Consider the following 27,551-nt stretch of genomic DNA (forward strand, 5'->3'; position numbering starts at 1 on the left):
CGGCAGTGCGTCTTCCCTCGCGTCTGCAGCCAGCCCAGGAGCATTTTGCCGCCCAATGCCCTGTCTCCGCTTCGCCTCGCTAAATACCTGCACCTGCATTCCGGCACCACTACTACAGCACGTGAGTGTTTATCTATTTATAGTTAAGTTAAAAATGTTTACATTTAATCCTGTTGGGCAAAGGCCAGGGGAATTAGGACGCCGTGTGTAGGCCGGGTGTACCAGTCGCGCAACACCGATTGTACTCCCGTTGTGTGTGTCGGCCCTCAGCCTGGAATGAGACTTCACCCGAGCACTTCAGAGGTATGTAAAAGCCCATTTGTACGTTATTGAGGCCTTACTGTTTCACCCCTTCTAAGACCCCGCGCAGCTGCGGGGCTCTTAGAAGGGGTGAAACAGTAAGGCCTCAATAACGTACTAATGGGCTTTTAAATACCTCTGAAGTGCTCGGGTGAAGTCTCATTCCGGGCTGAGGGCCGACACACACAACGGGAGTACAATGGGTGTTACGCGACATTTATGTGAGGCCTAGTAATTGCTGGCGGAAAGAAACGCTGCAGCAGGTGCTTCTAATGTCTAAAAAGCATAAAAAACTTTCAAAAACGGACCCAGGAAGCCAGCGGCCGGTGGGCTTTAGGGCGGTGCGACCGGTGCCACCGCACCGGCCGCTGGCTTCCTGGGTCCGTGTTTGAAAGTTTATTATGCTTTTTAGATTAGAAGCACCTGCTGCAGCGTTTATTTCCGCCGGCAATTACCAGGCCTCACATAAATGTCAAGAAAACTCCTGTGATTAATTATCTTCCTGGAGAGAGATGAGCATTTTGTATAGTTGAGGTTTTGTCTTCTGTGAAGTTAGTGCAGACGAGGGTTAATATGCCTGCTGCAAAGAACGTGTGCCAAGTAGATTACAGAGTGGGTATGATAAACAGATCAAATATTACTCCTTTCAAAAGAGACATCCTTTTGTTACTTGCAATTTATAACTTAAATTCCTAACATAGAATAGTGAGCTTTTAACTTTCACCCTGCACTGCATACACACTGCAAAGTATACAATATTAGAACATTGATTAATGTTGCAAAAAGGGTTAATTTGGCTAGAAATCGATTCTTATTATTAAAGAAAACTCCCAACTATGCTGTTTATTTTTCGACTCTGAGTTTGTGCTTCTCCACACCAAGCACTATTAAACTATACTGCCTACCAGTATGGATGACATGTGACTCCTACACTTTCAGTCCTTTGGCTCTTATGTAATATTTCCTATACACTGATTTACACACGTATGATTGATTGTCTCTGTGTAATGTGTGTGTGATGGAAAGTGCTCGGACACCCGGGCCTACACTCGTATTAATTCAATGCATCTGAGAGTGTGTGGTTATGGAGACTTGGTCACTGTTAAAGGGTGCTGGTGAGAGAATCCGTGGTGGAGGTGGTCATTGGGGGGGCGTCAACAAACATTGTCGCACAGGGCGCTACCAGCACTAAAGCCGGCCCTGTGCAGCTCCACTCTGCCGTTTGCTTAAACTAGATTCAGCTACCCCCCCGCCCCCCCGAAATCAGCCCCACTCTGCCTATGTCGTGTGTGTCAGCCCTCAGCCCGGGATGAGACCGCAGCCGAGCACTTCACAGGTCTTTAAAAGACCATTTGCACGTTAATGAGGCCTTACTGTTGTTTCACCCCTTCTAAGAGCCCCTGCAGCTCCACTCTGACTTTTGCTTAAACTAGATTCAGCCACCCCCAAATCAGCTCCACTCTGCCTATGTCGTGTGTGTGTCAGCCTGGGATGCGACCGCACCTGAGCACTTGACAGGTCTTTAAAAGACTATTTGCACGTTAATGAGGCCTTACTGTTGTTTCACCCCTTCTAATAGACCCTGCAGCTCCAATCTGCCTTTTGCTTAACATTCAGCCCCCCCCGAAATTTTTTCTTAGCCCCCTGCCCCCCACGAAATTTGGCTCCAGTTGCGCCTCTGGTACTTACTAAATACATTACAATTTGGCTGGAATTGTCCCACCTCTGGGTAAGCCCTGTTTGCGCAGTGATTGGGTGGTATTCACTGAGTATGTAATTACCAGGTATGTTAAATATTGCACCCTTCTTAAAATTTAGGACGGTCAAACCTGCCGTAAACTTACAGGGGAAAAGTGTGCTATTTATAGTACCAAAGTACCACAGTCTGCATGTTAGCCTCCAAAAACTCAAAACAGATGCTATTTATCGTGCCCCATTTTTCTTGCTTGATTTAAATTTCGTCTCAGATTGAGGATAGTAACAAATAAGGTTTTATTCAGGACAGATTTGGAAAAAAGGCCTCTCAGACGTTCCTGCAGGTCAAGCTGCTGGCGGATTCTGCCCTCTCTCATTAGATCTGTTTGAGAGGGTTCTGTTTCTAGCTTATGATCACTCAGTCTGGGTTTGGTGACCATTTGCGTATGCCTGGTAACTTGTACCTATTTGCACTTTATGACTTGTCTGCTTGCTCCTCAGTCAGTGCAATGTGTACAGACTGCTATTGTGCTGCTGCTCTCAAAGTCTGTTTACTTTAATGTTGGCATATTCATGCACTCCTTTTGTAGAATGTTGAGTGATATTATCATGATCTGAATATTTCAAACACAGTAAATCTGCAGGCGCAGGGCAGCTCAGTGTTTTAGTGTTACAAGTGAAATGACTAACTGCTAGCATGAAAATGTAATATGCATTTGGTTAAAACGCTATTCTGGATGGAAAAGTAAAACGCGACAGAAAAAAGTTGGGAATTAATGTGGTCTGATAAATGAATTGTTTCTTATGCTTTGAAGCAGTTAACTTAGCCTGTCTTGTTGCTCAAATTGGTGTATTTTCTGGTATTTATGTTTCCCTCATCTTCATTGCTTTATTTTGCTTGTGAGCAAGTGTCACTCATAGTCACTGAAATGTCACTCATAATTACACTGTATTTATGACAATATCACACACCGCAATCTGAAACCTTGGCAGCTATGATTTAGCAGCAGCCTTTCTATAATTCTTCTCGTGTGTGACGAGTGATCAGCTTGTGTGCTAGTAGCAGTGGCATTATGGTTTATTCCCGCCGTCAGGGTTGGTTTCATGAAAAGTGTGGCTGCAAGTGTAGTCCACTCCAAATTATTGCATTGATTTTAAAATGGTTTATTTTAAAATGGTTTCTGCATGGCACATTATGCAATCAAAGCATGTAATGATGTTGATAATCCTCATTCTGTACCTTAAAAATAAGAACAGAAATCGCTTGCAAAATGTAGAATCTGACCTAAGGATTCAACTTTCCGAAATAAAACCAAACATTGAAAAGTTAGTCGCCGAGATGCAGCACCATCCTTCCCATTAAAATGTTTTAATTTTTGCATATTTTTCAAGATAAAATAATAAAAGCTCTAGTAATGCAAGTATTTGTTTGGTGTGTACTCGTTTGTGTATTTTTTGCGAGTTATTGTTTTAATTTTTTGAAATTTAAATTGTAAAAATTGCTTGGGGGTCCCCGGACTCCAGTAGTGATTCAGTGGGGGTCCTCAGGAGTCAAGAGTTTGGGAACCACTGGCTTATAGGATTGTCTTCTTGGAAGAGTGCAGTGAGTTTTTTTCTTGCTCTAGCCACTATTGGCCTAAGCTCTGTGCATTTTTTGGTTCCTAATATCTTTCTCACCCTTTAGATGAAAAAGCAGCATGGGGTCAGGATGGCCGAGTGGTCTAAGGCGGTGCGTTAAGGCCGCAGTCTCTCCTGGAGGCATGGGTTCGAATCCCACTTCTGACAAAACTTGAATTCCATTTTCTCTCTCAGTTCCTTTAGAATGTCAGCTAAAAATTGGCAATGTAAATAATATCTGAATAAGTACCAAACTTCAGTTTCAACTGCAAATGCATTTGCCCTATTCTATCTTTAATGTTAATGTAATATTCTTCTAGCGCTCGTGGTGTTTTATATTTCTTTTGTGGGGTACTTTAAAAATCTTTTTTATGAAAGAAATGGGTTACATTAAGTCTTGTGATGTTTTAGGTTTCCAATAAGGAGGTTTTAAATTTTATGTCACGTCATTTTCAGATGCTTCATTCAAGAGATGTTTCCACTATAGAATGCAGAGCAAGGGCAAAAATACAAGTGATAGAGCGAGTGAGTGAGAAGGAGTGTTGTGGAAGGAGAGAATGAAACAAAGACAGAGTGAGTGAACGGCAGGGAGGCATAGAAGAGGAGTCTAGTAGTGAAGGAGACCTGCTTTTCCCTGCTCTTGACCTCCCACCCATCCCCAAACAACCACAAACATACCTTCTGTGCAAAGTTGGTATGCAGAATTTCACGCCTCAGCAAGTGAGGGTGAGTCCCAGGCCAGGGGCTAAAGAGCAAAAGAGTGCCTGTGCTCAGACTTTCCCTGCTACGGATAGTTTATCTGGAACAAGGCCTACTCTCTTGTATCCAGCAAGGATCTAGAAATCCTGCATGAATCTGCAAGGCACAATGGCAGCATAAATTTGCATAAACTGCCCCACCTATTGCCTTCCTACTTCCTGTGCTGTAGTTGTTTGTGTAGAGAGAGAGGTCGCAGGCAAGGAAATGTTGTGAGTCGGATACAGGACCCTAAATAGCTGGTGAGAGGTATGTGGTGTTCTAAAAGCATGAAAACTGTATACCTGTGAAATAAAGTGCTTTCGTATGTGTTCTTCTGTGTTTATTGTCCTGTGCATAAAGTTGCACCTTGTGTTTGAAGGTTTAAATTATTTCAGGCTTGCATGGAGGTAGACGTTTCTGAGTAACTTTTATTCATTTCTTAAAAGCCTATACTGTCAGGATGGCCGAGAGGTCTAAGGTGCTGTGTTTAGGCCACAGTCTCCTTTGAAGGCGTGGGTTCGAATCCCACTTCTGACATGCCTTTTGGAGATTTAATCTCCTTTATCAGGTTAACATCTGATGGAAGTTGCATCTGTTGGTCTTCACCTGGCACGTTATTCCGTTCTCCTCTTGTCAAGAGAGATGGGGTTTCTCATATATTTAGGTTCTATAACGTCTTGCTGACAAAGCGCAATCCTTACCAAATGAGCATAGGACCCATGTAAGAGGTCATCTGGAAGAGTCATGCTCTTGTATGCCCTGGCCAGACGGGCCCTGCAAATTTGGAAGAATGCCATGCATCTGGTAGACAACTGGACTCCAGCACACTTACAGCAATTTCCTTAGGGCTTTGATCAGCGGCTGCTTAAATTTGCATACTCCACCCTATGTTGTGACTTTGAGATCCCTTGTTGAAATTGCTTTAGCCAGCCAAGAGGTGGCTATTGTCTCAATTTCAAAGCAGCTTTGAGCCGTTCAAGTGGCTGGTGAATAGCACTTTCTCTTTGTTCGCCTCAAAGTTCTAAAGAGTTCTCCATAGGTCCTGCTCTGTACAGATTGTTCAAAGATCTGTTGGAAGTGCATATAATAGGATAAATAAATTGAGGGCATTCCTTTTCAGTACCTCACTTGCATGGCTGTCTGGCCTCTGGAAGATGCTGGAAAAGCAAGTCAGGATGGCCTAGTGGTCTAAGGCGCTGCGTTCAGGTCGCAGTCTCCTCTGGAGGCGTGGGTTCGAATCCCACTTCTGACAGTCCTGTGTTTACTCTAATTTTTTTCTTGAGAAATATGATCATTTCCCTCGCAGTGGCTTATAGGATTGTCTTCTTGGAAGAGTGCAGTGAGTTTTTTTCTATTGGCCTAAGCTCTGTGCATTTTTTGGTTCCTAATATCTTTCTCACCCTTTAGATGAAAAAGCAGCATGGGGTGAGGATGGCCGAGTGGTCTAAGGCGGTGCGTTAAGGCCGCAGTCTCTCCTGGAGGCGTGGGTTCGAATCCCACTTCTGACAAAACTTGAATTCCATTTTCTCTCTCAGTTCCTTTAGAATCTCAGCTAAAAATTGGCAATGTAAATAATATCTGAATAAGTACCAAACTTCAGTTTCAACTGCAAATGCATTTGCCCTATTCTATCTTTAACGTTAATGTAATATTCTTCTAGCGCTCGTGGTGTTTTATATTTCTTTTGTGGGGTACTTTAAAAATCTTTTTTATGAAAGAAATGGGTTACATTAAGTCTTGTGATGTTTTAGGTTTCCAATAAGGAGGTTTTAAATTTTATGTCACGTCATTTTCAGATGCTTCATTCAAGAGATGTTTCCACTATAGAATGCAGAGCAAGGGCAAAAATACAAGTGATAGAGCGAGTGAGTGAGAAGGAGTGTTGTGGAAGGAGAGAATGAAACAAAGACAGAGTGAGTGAACGGCAGGGAGGCATAGAAGAGGAGTCTAGTAGTGAAGGAGACCTGCTTTTCCCTGCTCTTGACCTCCCACCCATCCCCAAACAACCACAAACATACCTTCTGTGCAAAGTTGGTATGCAGAATTTCACGCCTCAGCAAGTGAGGGTGAGTCCCAGGCCAGGGGCTAAAGAGCAAAAGAGTGCCTGTGCTCAGACTTTCCCTGCTAGGGATAGTTTATCTGGAACAAGGCCTACTCTCTTGTATCCAGCAAGGATCTAGAAATCCTGCATGAATCTGCAAGGCACATTGGCAGCATAAATTTGCATAAACTGCCCCACCTATTGCCTTCCTACTTCCTGTGCTGTAGTTGTTTGTGTAGAGAGAGAGGTCGCAGGCAAGGAAATGTTGTGAGTCGGATACAGGACCCTAAATAGCTGGTGAGAGGTATGTGGTGTTCTAAAAGCATGAAAACTGTATACCTGTGAAATAAAGTGCTTTCGTATGTGTTCTTCTGTGTTTATTGTCCTGTGCATAAAGTTGCACCTTGTGTTTGAAGGTTTAAATTATTTCAGGCTTGCATGGAGGTAGACGTTTCTGAGTAACTTTTATTCATTTCTTAAATGCCTATATTGTCAGGATGGCCGAGAGGTCTAAGGCGCTGTGTTTAGGCCACAGTCTCCTTTGGAGCCGTGGGTTCGAATCCCACTTCTGACATGCCTTTTGGAGATTTAATCTCCTTTATCAGGTTAACATCTGATGGAAGTTGCATCTGTTGGTCTTCACCTGGCACGTTATTCCGTTCTCCTCTTGTCAAGAGAGATGGGGTTTCTCATATATTTAGGTTCTATAACGTCTTGCTGACAAAGCGCAATCCTTACCAAATGAGCATAGGACCCATGTAAGAGGTCATCTGGAAGAGTCATGCTCTTGTATGCCCTGGCCAGATGGGCCCTGCAAATTTGGAAGAATGCTATTCATCTGGTGGACAACTGGACTCCAGCACACTTACAGCAATTTCCTCAGGGCTTTGATCAGGGGCTGCTTAAATTTGCATACTCCACCCTATGTTGTGACTGTGAGATCCCTTGTTGAAATTGCTTTAGCCAGCCAAGAGGTGGCTATTGTCTCAATTTCAAAGCAGCTTTGAGCCGTTCAAGTGGCTGGTGAATAGCACTTTCTCTTTGTTCGCCTCAAAGTTCTAAAGAGTTCTCCATAGGTCCTGCTCTGTACAGATTGTTCAAAGATCTGTTGGAAGTTCATATAATAGGATAAATAAATTGAGGGCATTCCTTTTCAGTACCTCACCTGCATGGCTGTCTGGCCTCTGGAAGATGCTGGGAAAGCAAGTCAGGATGGCAGAGTGGTCTAAGGCGCTGCGTTCAGGTCGCAGTCTCCTCTGGAGGTGTGGGTTCAAATCCCACTTCTGACAGTCCTGTGTTTACTCTACTTTTTTTCTTGAGAAATATGATCATTTCCCTCGCAGTGGCTTATAGGATTGTCTTCTTGGAAGAGTGCAGTGAGTTTTTTTCTTGCTCTAGCCACTATTGGCCTAAGCTCTGTGAATTTTTTGGTTCCTAATATATTTCTCACCCTTTAGATGAAAAAGCAGCATGGGGTCAGGATGGCCGAGTGGTCTAAGGCGCTGTGTGAGGCCGCAGTCTCTCCTGGAGGCGTGGGTTCAAATCCCACTTCTGACAAAACTTGAATTCCATTTTCTCTCTCAGTTCCTTTAGAATCTCAGCTAAAAATTGGCAATGTAAATAATATCTGAATAAGTACCAAACTTCAGTTTCAACTGCAAATGCATTTGCCCTATTCTATCTTTAACGTTAATGTAATATTCTTCTAGCACTCGTGGTGTTTTATATTTCTTTTGTGGGGTACTTTAAAAATCTTTTTTATGAAAGAAATGGGTTACATTAAGTCTTGTGATGTTTTAGGTTTCCATTAAGGAGGTTTTAAATTTTATGTCACGTCATTTTCAGATGCTTCATTCAAGAGATGTTTCCACTATAGAATGCAGAGCAAGGGCAAAAATACAAGTGATAGAGCGAGTGAGTGAGAAGGAGTGTTGTGGAAGGAGAGAATGAAACAAAGACAGAGTGAGTGAATGGCAGGGAGGCATAGAAGAGGAGTCTAGTAGTGAAGGAGACCTGCTTTTCCCTGCTCTTGACTTCCCACCCATCCCCAAACAACCACAAACGTACCTTCTGTGCAAAGTTGGTATGCAGAATTTCACTCCTCAGCAAGTGAGTGTGAGTCCCAGGCCAGGGGCTAAAGAGCAAAAGAGTGCCTGTGCTCAGACTTTCCCTGCTACGGATAGTTTATCTGGAACAAGGCCTACTCTCTTGTATCCAGCAAGGATCTAGAAATCCTGCATGAATCTGCAAGGCACATTGGCAGCATAAATTTGCATAAACTGCCCCACCTATTGCCTTCCTACTTCCTGTGCTGTAGTTGTTTGTGTAGAGAGAGAGGTCGCAGGCAAGGAAATGTTGTGAGTCGGATACAGGACCCTAAATAGCTGGTGAGAGGTATGTGGTGTTCTAAAAGCATGAAAACTGTATACCTGTGAAATAAAGTGCTTTCGTATGTGTTCTTCTGTGTTTATTGTCCTGTGCATAAAGTTGCACCTTGTGTTTGAAGGTTTAAATTATTTCAGGCTTGCATGGAGGTAGACGTTTCTGAGTAACTTTTATTCATTTCTTAAAAGCCTATACTGTCAGGATGACCGAGAGGTCTAAGGCGCTGTGTTTAGGCCACGGTCTCCTTTGGAGGCGTGGGTTCGAATCCCACTTCTGACATGCCTTTTGGAGATTTAATCTCCGTTATCAGGTTAACATCTGATGGAAGTTGCATCTGTTGGTCTTCACCTGGCACGTTATTCCGTTCTCCTCTTGTCAAGAGAGATGGGGTTTCTCATATATTTAGGTTCTATAACGTCTTGCTGACAAAGCGCAATCCTTACCAAATGAGCATAGGACCCATGTAAGAGGTCATCTGGAAGAGTCATGCTCTTGTATGCCCTGGCCAGACGGGCCCTGCAAATTTGGAAGAATGCCATGCATCTGGTAGACAACTGGACTCCAGCACACTTACAGCAATTTCCTTAGGGCTTTGATCAGGGGCTGCTTAAATTTGCATACTCCACCCTATGTTGTGACTTTGAGATCCCTTGTTGAAATTGCTTTAGCCAGCCAAGAGGTGGCTATTGTCTCAATTTCAAAGCAGCTTTGAGCCGTTCAAGTGGCTGGTGAATAGCACTTTCTCTGTGTTCGCCTCAAAGTTCTAAAGAGTTCTCCATAGGTCCTGCTCTGTACAGATTGTTCAAAGATCTGTTGGAAGTGCATAAAATAGGATAAATAAATTGAGGGCATTCCTTTTCAGTACCTCACCTGCATGGCTGTGTGGCCTCTGGAAGAAGCTGGGAAAGCAAGTCAGGATGGCCGAGTGGTATAAGGCGCTGCGTTCAGGTCGCAGTCTCCTCTGGAGGTGTGGGTTCAAATCCCACTTCTGACAGTCCTGTGTTTACTCTACTTTTTTTCTTGAGAAATATGATCATTTCCCTCGCAGTGGCTTATAGGATTGTCTTCTTGGAAGAGTGCAGTGAGTTTTTTTCTTGCTCTAGCCACTATTGGCCTAAGCTCTGTGAATTTTTTGGTTCCTAATATATTTCTCACCCTTTAGATGAAAAAGCAGCATGGGGTCAGGATGGCCGAGTGGTCTAAGGCGCTGTGTGAGGCCGCAGTCTCTCCTGGAGGCGTGGGTTCAAATCCCACTTCTGACAAAACTTGAATTCCATTTTCTCTCTCAGTTCCTTTAGAATCTCAGCTAAAAATTGGCAATGTAAATAATATCTGAATAAGTACCAAACTTCAGTTTCAACTGCAAATGCATTTGCCCTATTCTATCTTTAACGTTAATGTAATATTCTTCTAGCACTCGTGGTGTTTTATATTTCTTTTGTGGGGTACTTTAAAAATCTTTTTTATGAAAGAAATGGGTTACATTAAGTCTTGTGATGTTTTAGGTTTCCATTAAGGAGGTTTTAAATTTTATGTCACGTCATTTTCAGATGCTTCATTCAAGAGATGTTTCCACTATAGAATGCAGAGCAAGGGCAAAAATACAAGTGATAGAGCGAGTGAGTGAGAAGGAGTGTTGTGGAAGGAGAGAATGAAACAAAGACAGAGTGAGTGAATGGCAGGGAGGCATAGAAGAGGAGTCTAGTAGTGAAGGAGACCTGCTTTTCCCTGCTCTTGACCTCCCACCCATCCCCAAACAACCACAAACATACCTTCTGTGCAAAGTTGGTATGCAGAATTTCACGCCTCAGCAAGTGAGGGTGAGTCCCATGCCAGGGGCTAAAGAGCAAAAGAGTGCCTGTGCTCAGACTTTCCCTGCTAGGGATAGTTTATCTGGAACAAGGCCTACTCTCTTGTATCCAGCAAGGATCTAGAAATCCTGCATGAATCTGCAAGGCACAATGGCAGCATAAATTTGCATAAACTGCCCCACCTATTGCCTTCCTACTTCCTGTGCTGTAGTTGTTTGTGTAGAGAGAGAGGTCGCAGGCAAGGAAATGTTGTGAGTCGGATACAGGACCCTAAATAGCTGGTGAGAGGTATGTGGTGTTCTAAAAGCATGAAAACTGTATACCTGTGAAATAAAGTGCTTTCGTATGTGTTCTTCTGTGTTTATTGTCCTGTGCATAAAGTTGCACCTTGTGTTTGAAGGTTTAAATTATTTCAGGCTTGCATGGAGGTAGACGTTTCTGAGTAACTTTTATTCATTTCTTAAAAGCCTATACTGTCAGGATGGCCGAGAGGTCTAAGGTGCTGTGTTTAGGCCACAGTCTCCTTTGAAGGCGTGGGTTCGAATCCCACTTCTGACATGCCTTTTGGAGATTTAATCTCCTTTATCAGGTTAACATCTGATGGAAGTTGCATCTGTTGGTCTTCACCTGGCACGTTATTCCGTTCTCCTCTTGTCAAGAGAGATGGGGTTTCTCATATATTTAGGTTCTATAACGTCTTGCTGACAAAGCGCAATCCTTACCAAATGAGCATAGGACCCATGTAAGAGGTCATCTGGAAGAGTCATGCTCTTGTATGCCCTGGCCAGACGGGCCCTGCAAATTTGGAAGAATGCCATGTATCTGGTAGACAACTGGACTCCAGCACACTTACAGCAATTTCCTTAGGGCTTTGATCAGGGGCTGCTTAAATTTGCATACTCCACCCTATGTTGTGACTTTGAGATCCCTTGTTGAAATTGCTTTAGCCAGCCAAGAGGTGGCTATTGTCTCAATTTCAAAGCAGCTTTGAGCCGTTCAAGTGGCTGGTGAATAGCACTTTCTCTTTGTTCGCCTCAAAGTTCTAAAGAGTTCTCCATAGGTCCTGCTCTGTACAGATTGTTCAAAGATCTGTTGGAAGTGCATATAATAGGATAATTAAATTGAGGGCATTCCTTTTCAGTACCTCACTTGCATGGCTGTCTGGCCTCTGGAAGATGCTGGGAGAGCAAGTCAGGATGACCGAGTGGTCTAAGGCGCTGCGTTCAGGTCGCAGTCTCCTCTGGAGGCGTGGGTTCGAATCCCACTTCTGACAGTCCTGTGTTTACTCTAATTTTTTTCTTGAGAAATATGATCATTTCCCTAGCAGTGGCTTATAGCAGCGTTTCCCAAACTGTGGTCCGCGGACCCCCAGGGGTCCGTGACACATTCCCAGGGGGTCCGCGAACTGGAGTGCCTTCGAGTCAGCTATTTTTAAATATTTAGAAGCATTGAAGCGCATACAAGCACTGTGAATGACAGCGCAGGGGCGGCGGGACCAAAAAAAAGCGGGCCAATCACCATTTCAGCTTAGGCCGGGGAAGCTGAATGGTGATTGGCTTATTTTTTTATAGACGCGCACGCTCCCACGGCAGTGCGTCTTCCCTCGCGTCTGCAGCCAGCCCAGGAGCATTTTGCCGCCCAATGCCCTGTCTCCGCTTCGCCTCGCTAAATACCTGCACCTGCATTCCGGCACCACTACTACAGCACGTGAGTGTTTATCTATTTATAGTTAAGTTAAAAATGTTTACATTTAATCCTGTTGGGCAAAGGCCAGGGGAATTAGGACGCCGTGTGTAGGCCGGGTGTACCAGTCGCGCAACACCGATTGTACTCCCGTTGTGTGTGTCGGCCCTCAGCCTGGAATGAGACTTCACCCGAGCACTTCAGAGGTATGTAAAAGCCCATTTGTACGTTATTGAGGCCTTACTGTTTCACCCCTTCTAAGACCCCGCGCAGCTGCGGGGCTCTTAGAAGGGGTGAAACAGTAAGGCCTCAATAACGTACTAATGGGCTTTTAAATACCTCTGAAGTGCTCGGGTGAAGTCTCATTCCGGGCTGAGGGCCGACACACACAACGGGAGTACAATGGGTGTTACGCGACATTTATGTGAGGCCTAGTAATTGCTGGCGGAAAGAAACGCTGCAGCAGGTGCTTCTAATGTCTAAAAAGCATAAAAAACTTTCAAAAACGGACCCAGGAAGCCAGCGGCCGGTGGGCTTTAGGGCGGTGCGACCGGTGCCACCGCACCGGCCGCTGGCTTCCTGGGTCCGTGTTTGAAAGTTTATTATGCTTTTTAGATTAGAAGCACCTGCTGCAGCGTTTATTTCCGCCGGCAATTACCAGGCCTCACATAAATGTCAAGAAAACTCCTGTGATTAATTATCTTCCTGGAGAGAGATGAGCATTTTGTATAGTTGAGGTTTTGTCTTCTGTGAAGTTAGTGCAGACGAGGGTTAATATGCCTGCTGCAAAGAACGTGTGCCAAGTAGATTACAGAGTGGGTATGATAAACAGATCAAATATTACTCCTTTCAAAAGAGACATCCTTTTGTTACTTGCAATTTATAACTTAAATTCCTAACATAGAATAGTGAGCTTTTAACTTTCACCCTGCACTGCATACACACTGCAAAGTATACAATATTAGAACATTGATTAATGTTGCAAAAAGGGTTAATTTGGCTAGAAATCGATTCTTATTATTAAAGAAAACTCCCAACTATGCTGTTTATTTTTCGACTCTGAGTTTGTGCTTCTCCACACCAAGCACTATTAAACTATACTGCCTACCAGTATGGATGACATGTGACTCCTACACTTTCAGTCCTTTGGCTCTTATGTAATATTTCCTATACACTGATTTACACACGTATGATTGATTGTCTCTGTGTAATGTGTGTGTGATGGAAAGTGCTCGGACACCCGGGCCTACACTCGTATTAATTCAATGCATCTGAGAGTGTGTGGTTATGGAGACTTGGTCACTGTTAAAGGGTGCTGGTGAGAGAATCCGTGGTGGAGGTGGTCATTGGGGGGCGTCAACAAACATTGTCGCACAGGGCGCTACCAGCACTAAAGCCGGCCCTGTGCAGCTCCACTCTGCCGTTTGCTTAAACTAGATTCAGCTACCCCCCCGCCCCCCCGAAATCAGCCCCACTCTGCCTATGTCGTGTGTGTCAGCCCTCAGCCCGGGATGAGACCGCAGCCGAGCACTTCACAGGTCTTTAAAAGACCATTTGCACGTTAATGAGGCCTTACTGTTGTTTCACCCCTTCTAAGAGCCCCTGCAGCTCCACTCTGACTTTTGCTTAAACTAGATTCAGCCACCCCCAAATCAGCTCCACTCTGCCTATGTCGTGTGTGTGTCAGCCTGGGATGCGACCGCACCTGAGCACTTGACAGGTCTTTAAAAGACTATTTGCACGTTAATGAGGCCTTACTGTTGTTTCACCCCTTCTAATAGACCCTGCAGCTCCAATCTGCCTTTTGCTTAACATTCAGCCCCCCCCGAAATTTTTTCTTAGCCCCCTGCCCCCCACGAAATTTGGCTCCAGTTGCGCCTCTGGTACTTACTAAATACATTACAATTTGGCTGGAATTGTCCCACCTCTGGGTAAGCCCTGTTTGCGCAGTGATTGGGTGGTATTCACTGAGTATGTAATTACCAGGTATGTTAAATATTGCACCCTTCTTAAAATTTAGGACGGTCAAACCTGCCGTAAACTTACAGGGGAAAAGTGTGCTATTTATAGTACCAAAGTACCACAGTCTGCATGTTAGCCTCCAAAAACTCAAAACAGATGCTATTTATCGTGCCCCATTTTTCTTGCTTGATTTAAATTTCGTCTCAGATTGAGGATAGTAACAAATAAGGTTTTATTCAGGACAGATTTGGAAAAAAGGCCTCTCAGACGTTCCTGCAGGTCAAGCTGCTGGCGGATTCTGCCCTCTCTCATTAGATCTGTTTGAGAGGGTTCTGTTTCTAGCTTATGATCACTCAGTCTGGGTTTGGTGACCATTTGCGTATGCCTGGTAACTTGTACCTATTTGCACTTTATGACTTGTCTGCTTGCTCCTCAGTCAGTGCAATGTGTACAGACTGCTATTGTGCTGCTGCTCTCAAAGTCTGTTTACTTTAATGTTGGCATATTCATGCACTCCTTTTGTAGAATGTTGAGTGATATTATCATGATCTGAATATTTCAAACACAGTAAATCTGCAGGCGCAGGGCAGCTCAGTGTTTTAGTGTTACAAGTGAAATGACTAACTGCTAGCATGAAAATGTAATATGCATTTGGTTAAAACGCTATTCTGGATGGAAAAGTAAAACGCGACAGAAAAAAGTTGGGAATTAATGTGGTCTGATAAATGAATTGTTTCTTATGCTTTGAAGCAGTTAACTTAGCCTGTCTTGTTGCTCAAATTGGTGTATTTTCTGGTATTTATGTTTCCCTCATCTTCATTGCTTTATTTTGCTTGTGAGCAAGTGTCACTCATAGTCACTGAAATGTCACTCATAATTACACTGTATTTATGACAATATCACACACCGCAATCTGAAACCTTGGCAGCTATGATTTAGCAGCAGCCTTTCTATAATTCTTCTCGTGTGTGACGAGTGATCAGCTTGTGTGCTAGTAGCAGTGGCATTATGGTTTATTCCCGCCGTCAGGGTTGGTTTCATGAAAAGTGTGGCTGCAAGTGTAGTCCACTCCAAATTATTGCATTGATTTTAAAATGGTTTATTTTAAAATGGTTTCTGCATGGCACATTATGCAATCAATGCATGTAATGATGTTGATAATCCTCATTCTGTACCTTAAAAATAAGAACAGAAATCGCTTGCAAAATGTAGAATCTGACCTAAGGATTCAACTTTCCGAAATAAAACCAAACATTGAAAAGTTAGTCGCCGAGATGCAGCACCATCCTTCCCATTAAAATGTTTTAATTTTTGCATATTTTTCAAGATAAAATAATAAAAGCTCTAGTAATGCAAGTATTTGTTTGGTGTGTACTCGTTTGTGTATTTTTTGCGAGTTATTGTTTTAATTTTTTGAAATTTAAATTGTAAAAATTGCTTGGGGGTCCCCGGACTCCAGTAGTGATTCAGTGGGGGTCCTCAGGAGTCAAGAGTTTGGGAACCACTGGCTTATAGGATTGTCTTCTTGGAAGAGTGCAGTGAGTTTTTTTCTTGCTCTAGCCACTATTGGCCTAAGCTCTGTGCATTTTTTGGTTCCTAATATCTTTCTCACCCTTTAGATGAAAAAGCAGCATGGGGTCAGGATGGCCGAGTGGTCTAAGGCGGTGCGTTAAGGCCGCAGTCTCTCCTGGAGGCGTGGGTTCGAATCCCACTTCTGACAAAACTTGAATTCCATTTTCTCTCTCAGTTCCTTTAGAATGTCAGCTAAAAATTGGCAATGTAAATAATATCTGAATAAGTACCAAACTTCAGTTTCAACTGCAAATGCATTTGCCCTATTCTATCTTTAATGTTAATGTAATATTCTTCTAGCGCTCGTGGTGTTTTATATTTCTTTTGTGGGGTACTTTAAAAATCTTTTTTATGAAAGAAATGGGTTACATTAAGTCTTGTGATGTTTTAGGTTTCCAATAAGGAGGTTTTAAATTTTATGTCACGTCATTTTCAGATGCTTCATTCAAGAGATGTTTCCACTATAGAATGCAGAGCAAGGGCAAAAATACAAGTGATAGAGCGAGTGAGTGAGAAGGAGTGTTGTGGAAGGAGAGAATGAAACAAAGACAGAGTGAGTGAACGGCAGGGAGGCATAGAAGAGGAGTCTAGTAGTGAAGGAGACCTGCTTTTCCCTGCTCTTGACCTCCCACCCATCCCCAAACAACCACAAACATACCTTCTGTGCAAAGTTGGTATGCAGAATTTCACGCCTCAGCAAGTGAGGGTGAGTCCCAGGCCAGGGGCTAAAGAGCAAAAGAGTACCTGTGCTCAGACTTTCCCTGCTACGGATAGTTTATCTGGAACAAGGCCTACTCTCTTGTATCCAGCAAGGATCTAGAAATCCTGCATGAATCTGCAAGGCACAATGGCAGCATAAATTTGCATAAACTGCCCCACCTATTGCCTTCCTACTTCCTGTGCTGTAGTTGTTTGTGTAGAGAGAGAGGTCGCAGGCAAGGAAATGTTGTGAGTCGGATACAGGACCCTAAATAGCTGGTGAGAGGTATGTGGTGTTCTAAAAGCATGAAAACTGTATACCTGTGAAATAAAGTGCTTTCGTATGTGTTCTTCTGTGTTTATTGTCCTGTGCATAAAGTTGCACCTTGTGTTTGAAGGTTTAAATTATTTCAGGCTTGCATGGAGGTAGACGTTTCTGAGTAACTTTTATTCATTTCTTAAAAGCCTATACTGTCAGGATGGCCGAGAGGTCTAAGGTGCTGTGTTTAGGCCACAGTCTCCTTTGAAGGCGTGGGTTCGAATCCCACTTCTGACATGCCTTTTGGAGATTTAATCTCCTTTATCAGGTTAACATCTGATGGAAGTTGCATCTGTTGGTCTTCACCTGGCACGTTATTCCGTTCTCCTCTTGTCAAGAGAGATGGGGTTTCTCATATATTTAGGTTCTATAACGTCTTGCTGACAAAGCGCAATCCTTACCAAATGAGCATAGGACCCATGTAAGAGGTCATCTGGAAGAGTCATGCTCTTGTATGCCCTGGCCAGACGGGCCCTGCAAATTTGGAAGAATGCCATGCATCTGGTAGACAACTGGACTCCAGCACACTTACAGCAATTTCCTTAGGGCTTTGATCAGCGGCTGCTTAAATTTGCATACTCCACCCTATGTTGTGACTTTGAGATCCCTTGTTGAAATTGCTTTAGCCAGCCAAGAGGTGGCTATTGTCTCAATTTCAAAGCAGCTTTGAGCCGTTCAAGTGGCTGGTGAATAGCACTTTCTCTTTGTTCGCCTCAAAGTTCTAAAGAGTTCTCCATAGGTCCTGCTCTGTACAGATTGTTCAAAGATCTGTTGGAAGTGCATATAATAGGATAAATAAATTGAGGGCATTCCTTTTCAGTACCTCACTTGCATGGCTGTCTGGCCTCTGGAAGATGCTGGAAAAGCAAGTCAGGATGGCCGAGTGGTCTAAGGCGCTGCGTTCAGGTTGCAGTCTCCTCTGGAGGCGTGGGTTCGAATCCCACTTCTGACAGTCCTGTGTTTACTCTAATTTTTTTCTTGAGAAATATGATCATTTCCCTCGCAGTGGCTTATAGGATTGTCTTCTTGGAAGAGTGCAGTGAGTTTTTTTCTATTGGCCTAAGCTCTGTGCATTTTTTGGTTCCTAATATCTTTCTCACCCTTTAGATGAAAAAGCAGCATGGGGTGAGGATGGCCGAGTGGTCTAAGGCGGTGCGTTAAGGCCGCAGTCTCTCCTGGAGGCGTGGGTTCGAATCCCACTTCTGACAAAACTTGAATTCCATTTTCTCTCTCAGTTCCTTTAGAATCTCAGCTAAAAATTGGCAATGTAAATAATATCTGAATAAGTACCAAACTTCAGTTTCAACTGCAAATGCATTTGCCCTATTCTATCTTTAACTTTAATGTAATATTCTTCTAGCGCTCGTGGTGTTTTATATTTCTTTTGTGGGGTACTTTAAAAATCTTTTTTATGAAAGAAATGGGTTACATTAAGTCTTGTGATGTTTTAGGTTTCCAATAAGGAGGTTTTAAATTTTATGTCACGTCATTTTCAGATGCTTCATTCAAGAGATGTTTCCACTATAGAATGCAGAGCAAGGGCAAAAATACAAGTGATAGAGCGAGTGAGTGAGAAGGAGTGTTGTGGAAGGAGAGAATGAAACAAAGACAGAGTGAGTGAACGGCAGGGAGGCATAGAAGAGGAGTCTAGTAGTGAAGGAGACCTGCTTTTCCCTGCTCTTGACCTCCCACCCATCCCCAAACAACCACAAACATACCTTCTGTGCAAAGTTGGTATGCAGAATTTCACGCCTCAGCAAGTGAGGGTGAGTCCCAGGCCAGGGGCTAAAGAGCAAAAGAGTGCCTGTGCTCAGACTTTCCCTGCTAGGGATAGTTTATCTGGAACAAGGCCTACTCTCTTGTATACAGCAAGGATCTAGAAATCCTGCATGAATCTGCAAGGCACATTGGCAGCATAAATTTGCATAAACTGCCCCACCTATTGCCTTCCTACTTCCTGTGCTGTAGTTGTTTGTGTAGAGAGAGAGGTCGCAGGCAAGGAAATGTTGTGAGTCGGATACAGGACCCTAAATAGCTGGTGAGAGGTATGTGGTGTTCTAAAAGCATGAAAACTGTATACCTGTGAAATAAAGTGCTTTCGTATGTGTTCTTCTGTGTTTATTGTCCTGTGCATGAAGTTGCACCTTGTGTTTGAAGGTTTAAATTATTTCAGGCTTGCATGGAGGTAGACGTTTCTGAGTAACTTTTATTCATTTCTTAAATGCCTATATTGTCAGGATGGCCGAGAGGTCTAAGGCGCTGTGTTTAGGCCACAGTCTCCTTTGGAGCCGTGGGTTCGAATCCCACTTCTGACATGCCTTTTGGAGATTTAATCTCCTTTATCAGGTTAACATCTGATGGAAGTTGCATCTGTTGGTCTTCACCTGGCACGTTATTCCGTTCTCCTCTTGTCAAGAGAGATGGGGTTTCTCATATATTTAGGTTCTATAACGTCTTGCTGACAAAGCGCAATCCTTACCAAATGAGCATAGGACCCATGTAAGAGGTCATCTGGAAGAGTCATGCTCTTGTATGCCCTGGCCAGATGGGCCCTGCAAATTTGGAAGAATGCCATTCATCTGGTGGACAACTGGACTCCAGCACACTTACAGCAATTTCCTCAGGGCTTTGATCAGGGGCTGCTTAAATTTGCATACTCCACCCTATGTTGTGACTGTGAGATCCCTTGTTGAAATTGCTTTAGCCAGCCAAGAGGTGGCTATTGTCTCAATTTCAAAGCAGCTTTGAGCCGTTCAAGTGGCTGGTGAATAGCACTTTCTCTTTGTTCGCCTCAAAGTTCTAATGAGTTCTCCATAGGTCCTGCTCTGTACAGATTGTTCAAAGATCTGTTGGAAGTTCATATAATAGGATAAATAAATTGAGGGCATTCCTTTTCAGTACCTCACCTGCATGGCTGTCTGGCCTCTGGAAGATGCTGGGAAAGCAAGTCAGGATGGCAGAGTGGTCTAAGGCGCTGCGTTCAGGTCGCAGTCTCCTCTGGAGGTGTGGGTTCAAATCCCACTTCTGACAGTCCTGTGTTTACTCTCCTTTTTTTCTTGAGAAATATGATCATTTCCCTCGCAGTGGCTTATAGGATTGTCTTCTTGGAAGAGTGCAGTGAGTTTTTTTCTTGCTCTAGCCACTATTGGCCTAAGCTCTGTGCATTTTTTGGTTCCTAATATATTTCTCACCCTTTAGATGAAAAAGCAGCATGGGGTTAGGATGGCCGAGTGGTCTAAGGCTCTGCGTTAAGGCCACAGTCTCTCCTGGAGGCGTGGGTTCAAATCCCACTTCTGACAAAACTTGAATTCCATTTTCTCTCTCAGTTCCTTTAGAATCTCAGCAAAAAATTGGCAATGTAAATAATATCTGAATAAGTACCAAACTTCAGTTTCAACTGCAAATGCATTTGCCCTATTCTATCTTTAACGTTAATGTAATATTCTTCTAGCACTCGTGGTGTTTTATATTTGTTTTGTGGGGTACTTTAAAAATCTTTTTTATGAAAGAAATGGGTTACATTAAGTCTTGTGATGTTTTAGGTTTCCAATAGGGAGGTTTTAAATTTTATGTCACGTCATTTTCAGATGCTTCATTCAAGAGATGTTTCCACTATAGAATGCAGAGCAAGGGCAAAAATACAAGTGATAGAGCGAGTGAGTGAGAAGGAGTGTTGTGGAAGGAGAGAATGAAACAAAGACAGAGTGAGTGAATGGCAGGGAGGCATAGAAGAGGAGTCTAGTAGTGAAGGAGACCTGCTTTTCCCTGCTCTTGACTTCCCACCCATCCCCAAACAACCACAAACGTACCTTCTGTGCAAAGTTGGTATGCAGAATTTCACTCCTCAGCAAGTGAGTGTGAGTCCCAGGCCAGGGGCTAAAGAGCAAAAGAGTGCCTGTGCTCAGACTTTCCCTGCTACGGATAGTTTATCTGGAACAAGGCCTACTCTCTTGTATCCAGCAAGGATCTAGAAATCCTGCATGAATCTGCAAGGCACATTGGCAGCATAAATTTGCATAAACTGCCCCACCTATTGCCTTCCTACTTCCTGTGCTGTAGTTGTTTGTGTAGAGAGAGAGGTCGCAGGCAAGGAAATGTTGTGAGTCGGATACAGGACCCTAAATAGCTGGTGAGAGGTATGTGGTGTTCTAAAAGCATGAAAACTGTATACCTGTGAAATAAAGTGCTTTCGTATGTGTTCTTCTGTGTTTATTGTCCTGTGCATAAAGTTGCACCTTGTGTTTGAAGGTTTAAATTATTTCAGGCTTGCATGGAGGTAGACGTTTCTGAGTAACTTTTATTCATTTCTTAAAAGCCTATACTGTCAGGATGACCGAGAGGTCTAAGGCGCTGTGTTTAGGCCACGGTCTCCTTTGGAGGCGTGGGTTCGAATCCTACTTCTGACATGCCTTTTGGAGATTTAATCTCCGTTATCAGGTTAACATCTGATGGAAGTTGCATCTGTTGGTCTTCACCTGGCACGTTATTCCGTTCTCCTCTTGTCAAGAGAGATGGGGTTTCTCATATATTTAGGTTCTATAACGTCTTGCTGACAAAGCGCAATCCTTACCAAATGAGCATAGGACCCATGTAAGAGGTCATCTGGAAGAGTCATGCTCTTGTATGCCCTGGCCAGACGGGCCCTGCAAATTTGGAAGAATGCCATGCATCTGGTAGACAACTGGACTCCAGCACACTTACAGCAATTTCCTTAGGGCTTTGATCAGGGGCTGCTTAAATTTGCATACTCCACCCTATGTTGTGACTTTGAGATCCCTTGTTGAAATTGCTTTAGCCAGCCAAGAGGTGGCTATTGTCTCAATTTCAAAGCAGCTTTGAGCCGTTCAAGTGGCTGGTGAATAGCACTTTCTCTGTGTTCGCCTCAAAGTTCTAAAGAGTTCTCCATAGGTCCTGCTCTGTACAGATTGTTCAAAGATCTGTTGGAAGTGCATAAAATAGGATAAATAAATTGAGGGCATTCCTTTTCAGTACCTCACCTGCATGGCTGTGTGGCCTCTGGAAGAAGTTGGGAAAGCAAGTCAGGATGGCCGAGTGGTCTAAGGCGCTGCGTTCAGGTCGCAGTCTCCTCTGGAGGTGTGGGTTCAAATCCCACTTCTGACAGTCCTGTGTTTACTCTACTTTTTTTCTTGAGAAATATGATCATTTCCCTCGCAGTGGCTTATAGGATTGTCTTCTTGGAAGAGTGCAGTGAGTTTTTTTCTTGCTCTAGCCACTATTGGCCTAAGCTCTGTGAATTTTTTGGTTCCTAATATATTTCTCACCCTTTAGATGAAAAAGCAGCATGGGGTCAGGATGGCCGAGTGGTCTAAGGCGCTGTGTGAGGCCGCAGTCTCTCCTGGAGGCGTGGGTTCAAATCCCACTTCTGACAAAACTTGAATTCCATTTTCTCTCTCAGTTCCTTTAGAATCTCAGCTAAAAATTGGCAATGTAAATAATATCTGAATAAGTACCAAACTTCAGTTTCAACTGCAAATGCATTTGCCCTATTCTATCTTTAACGTTAATGTAATATTCTTCTAGCACTCGTGGTGTTTTATATTTCTTTTGTGGGGTACTTTAAAAATCTTTTTTATGAAAGAAATGGGTTACATTAAGTCTTGTGATGTTTTAGGTTTCCATTAAGGAGGTTTTAAATTTTATGTCACGTCATTTTCAGATGCTTCATTCAAGAGATGTTTCCACTATAGAATGCAGAGCAAGGGCAAAAATACAAGTGATAGAGCGAGTGAGTGAGAAGGAGTGTTGTGGAAGGAGAGAATGAAACAAAGACAGAGTGAGTGAATGGCAGGGAGGCATAGAAGAGGAGTCTAGTAGTGAAGGAGACCTGCTTTTCCCTGCTCTTGACCTCCCACCCATCCCCAAACAACCACAAACATACCTTCTGTGCAAAGTTGGTATGCAGAATTTCACGCCTCAGCAAGTGAGGGTGAGTCCCAGGCCAGGGGCTAAAGAGCAAAAGAGTGCCTGTGCTCAGACTTTCCCTGCTAGGGATAGTTTATCTGGAACAAGGCCTACTCTCTTGTATCCAGCAAGGATCTAGAAATCCTGCATGAATCTGCAAGGCACAATGGCAGCATAAATTTGCATAAACTGCCCCACCTATTGCCTTCCTACTTCCTGTGCTGTAGTTGTTTGTGTAGAGAGAGAGGTCGCAGGCAAGGAAATGTTGTGAGTCGGATACAGGACCCTAAATAGCTGGTGAGAGGTATGTGGTGTTCTAAAAGCATGAAAACTGTATACCTGTGAAATAAAGTGCTTTCGTATGTGTTCTTCTGTGTTTATTGTCCTGTGCATAAAGTTGCACCTTGTGTTTGAAGGTTTAAATTATTTCAGGCTTGCATGGAGGTAGACGTTTCTGAGTAACTTTTATTCATTTCTTAAAATCCTATACTGTCAGGATGGCCGAGAGGTCTAAGGTGCTGTGTTTAGGCCACAGTCTCCTTTGAAGGCGTGGGTTCGAATCCCACTTCTGACATGCCTTTTGGAGATTTAATCTCCTTTATCAGGTTAACATCTGATGGAAGTTGCATCTGTTGGTCTTCACCTGGCACGTTATTCCGTTCTCCTCTTGTCAAGAGAGATGGGGTTTCTCATATATTTAGGTTCTATAACGTCTTGCTGACAAAGCGCAATCCTTACCAAATGAGCATAGGACCCATGTAAGAGGTCATCTGGAAGAGTCATGCTCTTGTATGCCCTGGCCAGACGGGCCCTGCAAATTTGGAAGAATGCCATGTATCTGGTAGACAACTGGACTCCAGCACACTTACAGCAATTTCCTTAGGGCTTTGATCAGGGGCTGCTTAAATTTGCATACTCCACCCTATGTTGTGACTTTGAGATCCCTTGTTGAAATTGCTTTAGCCAGCCAAGAGGTGGCTATTGTCTCAATTTCAAAGCAGCTTTGAGCCGTTCAAGTGGCTGGTGAATAGCACTTTCTCTTTGTTCGCCTCAAAGTTCTAAAGAGTTCTCCATAGGTCCTGCTCTGTACAGATTGTTCAAAGATCTGTTGGAAGTGCATATAATAGGATAATTAAATTGAGGGCATTCCTTTTCAGTACCTCACTTGCATGGCTGTCTGGCCTCTGGAAGATGCTGGGAGAGCAAGTCAGGATGACCGAGTGGTCTAAGGCGCTGCGTTCAGGTCGCAGTCTCCTCTGGAGGTGTGGGTTCGAATCCCACTTCTGACAGTCCTGTGTTTACTCTAATTTTTTTCTTGAGAAATATGATCATTTCCCTAGCAGTGGCTTATAGGATTGTCTTCTTGGAAGAGTGCAGTGAGTTTTTTTCTTGCTCTAGCCACTATTGGCCTAAGCTCTGTGCATTTTTTGGTTCCTAATATCTTTCTCACCCTTTAGATGAAAAAGCAGCATGGGGTCAGGATGGCCGAGTGGTCTAAGGCGGTGCGTTAAGGCCGCAGTCTCTCCTGGAGGCGTGGGTTCGAATCCCACTTCTGACAAAACTTGAATTCCATTTTCTCTCTCAGTTCCTTTAGAATGTCAGCTAAAAATTGGCAATGTAAATAATATCTGAATAAGTACCAAACTTCAGTTTCAACTGCAAATGCATTTGCCCTATTCTATCTTTAACGTTAATGTAATATTCTTCTAGCGCTCGTGGTGTTTTATATTTCTTTTGTGGGGTACTTTAAAAATCTTTTTTATGAAAGAAATGGGTTACATTAAGTCTTGTGATGTTTTAGGTTTCCAATAAGGAGGTTTTAAATTTTATGTCACGTCATTTTCAGATGCTTCATTCAAGAGATGTTTCCACTATAGAATGCAGAGCAAGGGCAAAAATACAAGTGATAGAGCGAGTGAGTGAGAAGGAGTGTTGTGGAAGGAGAGAATGAAACAAAGACAGAGTGAGTGAACGGCAGGGAGGCATAGAAGAGGAGTCTAGTAGTGAAGGAGACCTGCTTTTCCCTGCTCTTGACCTCCCACCCATCCCCAAACAACCACAAACATACCTTCTGTGCAAAGTTGGTATGCAGAATTTCACGCCTCAGCAAGTGAGGGTGAGTCCCAGGCCAGGGGCTAAAGAGCAAAAGAGTGCCTGTGCTCAGACTTTCCCTGCTACGGATAGTTTATCTGGAACAAGGCCTACTCTCTTGTATCCAGCAAGGATCTAGAAATCCTGCATGAATCTGCAAGGCACAATGGCAGCATAAATTTGCATAAACTGCCCCACCTATTGCCTTCCTACTTCCTGTGCTGTAGTTGTTTGTGTAGAGAGAGAGGTCGCAGGCAAGGAAATGTTGTGAGTCGGATACAGGACCCTAAATAGCTGGTGAGAGGTATGTGGTGTTCTAAAAGCATGAAAACTGTATACCTGTGAAATAAAGTGCTTTCGTATGTGTTCTTCTGTGTTTATTGTCCTGTGCATAAAGTTGCACCTTGTGTTTGAAGGTTTAAATTATTTCAGGCTTGCATGGAGGTAGACGTTTCTGAGTAACTTTTATTCATTTCTTAAAAGCCTATACTGTCAGGATGGCCGAGAGGTCTAAGGTGCTGTGTTTAGGCCACAGTCTCCTTTGAAGGCGTGGGTTCGAATCCCACTTCTGACATGCCTTTTGGAGATTTAATCTCCTTTATCAGGTTAACATCTGATGGAAGTTGCATCTGTTGGTCTTCACCTGGCACGTTATTCCGTTCTCCTCTTGTCAAGAGAGATGGGGTTTCTCATATATTTAGGTTCTATAACGTCTTGCTGACAAAGCGCAATCCTTACCAAATGAGCATAGGACCCATGTAAGAGGTCATCTGGAAGAGTCATGCTCTTGTATGCCCTGGCCAGACGGGCCCTGCAAATTTGGAAGAATGCCATGCATCTGGTAGACAACTGGACTCCAGCACACTTACAGCAATTTCCTTAGGGCTTTGATCAGCGGCTGCTTAAATTTGCATACTCCACCCTATGTTGTGACTTTGAGATCCCTTGTTGAAATTGCTTTAGCCAGCCAAGAGGTGGCTATTGTCTCAATTTCAAAGCAGCTTTGAGCCGTTCAAGTGGCTGGTGAATAGCACTTTCTCTTTGTTCGCCTCAAAGTTCTAAAGAGTTCTCCATAGGTCCTGCTCTGTACAGATTGTTCAAAGATCTGTTGGAAGTGCATATAATAGGATAAATAAATTGAGGGCATTCCTTTTCAGTACCTCACTTGCATGGCTGTCTGGCCTCTGGAAGATGCTGGGAAAGCAAGTCAGGATGGCCGAGTGGTCTAAGGCGCTGCGTTCAGGTCGCAGTCTCCTCTGGAGGCGTGGGTTCGAATCCCACTTCTGACAGTCCTGTGTTTACTCTAATTTTTTTCTTGAGAAATATGATCATTTCCCTCGCAGTGGCTTATAGGATTGTCTTCTTGGAAGAGTGCAGTGAGTTTTTTTCTATTGGCCTAAGCTCTGTGCATTTTTTGGTTCCTAATATCTTTCTCACCCTTTAGATGAAAAAGCAGCATGGGGTGAGGATGGCCGAGTGGTCTAAGGCGGTGCGTTAAGGCCGCAGTCTCTCCTGGAGGCGTGGGTTCGAATCCCACTTCTGACAAAACTTGAATTCCATTTTCTCTCTCAGTTCCTTTAGAATCTCAGCTAAAAATTGGCAATGTAAATAATATCTGAATAAGTACCAAACTTCAGTTTCAACTGCAAATGCATTTGCCCTATTCTATCTTTAACGTTAATGTAATATTCTTCTAGCGCTCGTGGTGTTTTATATTTCTTTTGTGGGGTACTTTAAAAATCTTTTTTATGAAAGAAATGGGTTACATTAAGTCTTGTGATGTTTTAGGTTTCCAATAGGGAGGTTTTAAATTTTATGTCACGTCATTTTCAGATGCTTCATTCAAGAGATGTTTCCACTATAGAATGCAGAGCAAGGGCAAAAATACAAGTGATTGAGCGAGTGAGTGAGAAGGAGTGTTGTGGAAGGAGAGAATGAAACAAAGACAGAGTGAGTGAATGGCAGGGAGGCATAGAAGAGGAGTCTAGTAGTGAAGGAGACCTGCTTTTCCCTGCTCTTGACCTCCCACCCATCCCCAAACAACCACAAACATACCTTCTGTGCAAAGTTGGCATGCAGAATTTCACTCCTCAGCAAGTGAGGGTGAGTCCCAGGCCAGGGGCTAAAGAGCAAAAGAGTGCCTGTGCTCAGACTTTCCCTGCTACGGATAGTTTATCTGGAACAAGGCCTACTCTCTTGTATCCAGCAAGGATCTAGAAATCCTGCATGAATCTGCAAGGCACATTGGCAGCATAAATTTGCATAAACTGCCCCACCTATTGCCTTCCTACTTCCTGTGCTGTAGTTGTTTGTGTAGAGAGAGAGGTCGCAGGCAAGGAAATGTTGTGAGTCGGATACAGGACCCTAAATAGCTGGTGAGAGGTATGTGGTGTTCTAAAAGCATGAAAACTGTATACCTGTGAAATAAAGTGCTTTCGTATGTGTTCTTCTGTGTTTATTGTCCTGTGCATAAAGTTGCACCTTGTGTTTGAAGGTTTAAATTATTTCAGGCTTGCATGGAGGTAGACGTTTCTGAGTACCTTTTATTCATTTCTTAAAAGCCTATACTGTCAGGATGGCCGAGAGGTCTAAGGCGCTGTGTTTAGGCCACGGTCTCCTTTGGAGCCGTGGGTTCGAATCCCACTTCTCACATGCCTTTTGGAGATTTAATCTCCTTTATCAGGTTAACATCTGATGGAAGTTGCATCTGTTGGTC

At 43.5% G+C, this 27,551-nt stretch overlaps 7 non-coding genes across 7 annotated transcripts; all 7 read left to right on the plus strand.

The window, feature by feature from the left end:
- Window positions 1–5,519: 5,519 nt before the first annotated feature.
- TRNAL-CAG (transfer RNA leucine (anticodon CAG)) lies at window positions 5,520–5,602 on the plus strand. The gene has a single exon. It is a non-coding gene; the product is annotated as a tRNA-Leu (tRNA).
- Window positions 5,603–6,882: 1,280 nt separating this feature from the next.
- TRNAL-UAG (transfer RNA leucine (anticodon UAG)) lies at window positions 6,883–6,965 on the plus strand. The gene has a single exon. It is a non-coding gene; the product is annotated as a tRNA-Leu (tRNA).
- A 2,722-nt stretch (window positions 6,966–9,687) lies between these two features.
- TRNAL-CAG (transfer RNA leucine (anticodon CAG)) lies at window positions 9,688–9,770 on the plus strand. The gene has a single exon. It is a non-coding gene; the product is annotated as a tRNA-Leu (tRNA).
- Window positions 9,771–17,691: 7,921 nt separating this feature from the next.
- Window positions 17,692–17,774, plus strand: TRNAL-CAG (transfer RNA leucine (anticodon CAG)). Its single transcript has one exon. It is a non-coding gene; the product is annotated as a tRNA-Leu (tRNA).
- A 1,280-nt stretch (window positions 17,775–19,054) lies between these two features.
- TRNAL-UAG (transfer RNA leucine (anticodon UAG)) lies at window positions 19,055–19,137 on the plus strand. The gene has a single exon. It is a non-coding gene; the product is annotated as a tRNA-Leu (tRNA).
- A 2,723-nt stretch (window positions 19,138–21,860) lies between these two features.
- TRNAL-CAG (transfer RNA leucine (anticodon CAG)) lies at window positions 21,861–21,943 on the plus strand. The gene has a single exon. It is a non-coding gene; the product is annotated as a tRNA-Leu (tRNA).
- Window positions 21,944–26,041: 4,098 nt separating this feature from the next.
- Window positions 26,042–26,124, plus strand: TRNAL-CAG (transfer RNA leucine (anticodon CAG)). The gene has a single exon. It is a non-coding gene; the product is annotated as a tRNA-Leu (tRNA).
- Window positions 26,125–27,551: the final 1,427 nt, after the last annotated feature.

Source organism: Triturus cristatus, unplaced genomic scaffold, assembly GCF_964204655.1.
Source record: "Triturus cristatus unplaced genomic scaffold, aTriCri1.1 SCAFFOLD_262, whole genome shotgun sequence".
Lineage (NCBI taxonomy): Eukaryota > Metazoa > Chordata > Amphibia > Caudata > Salamandridae > Triturus > Triturus cristatus.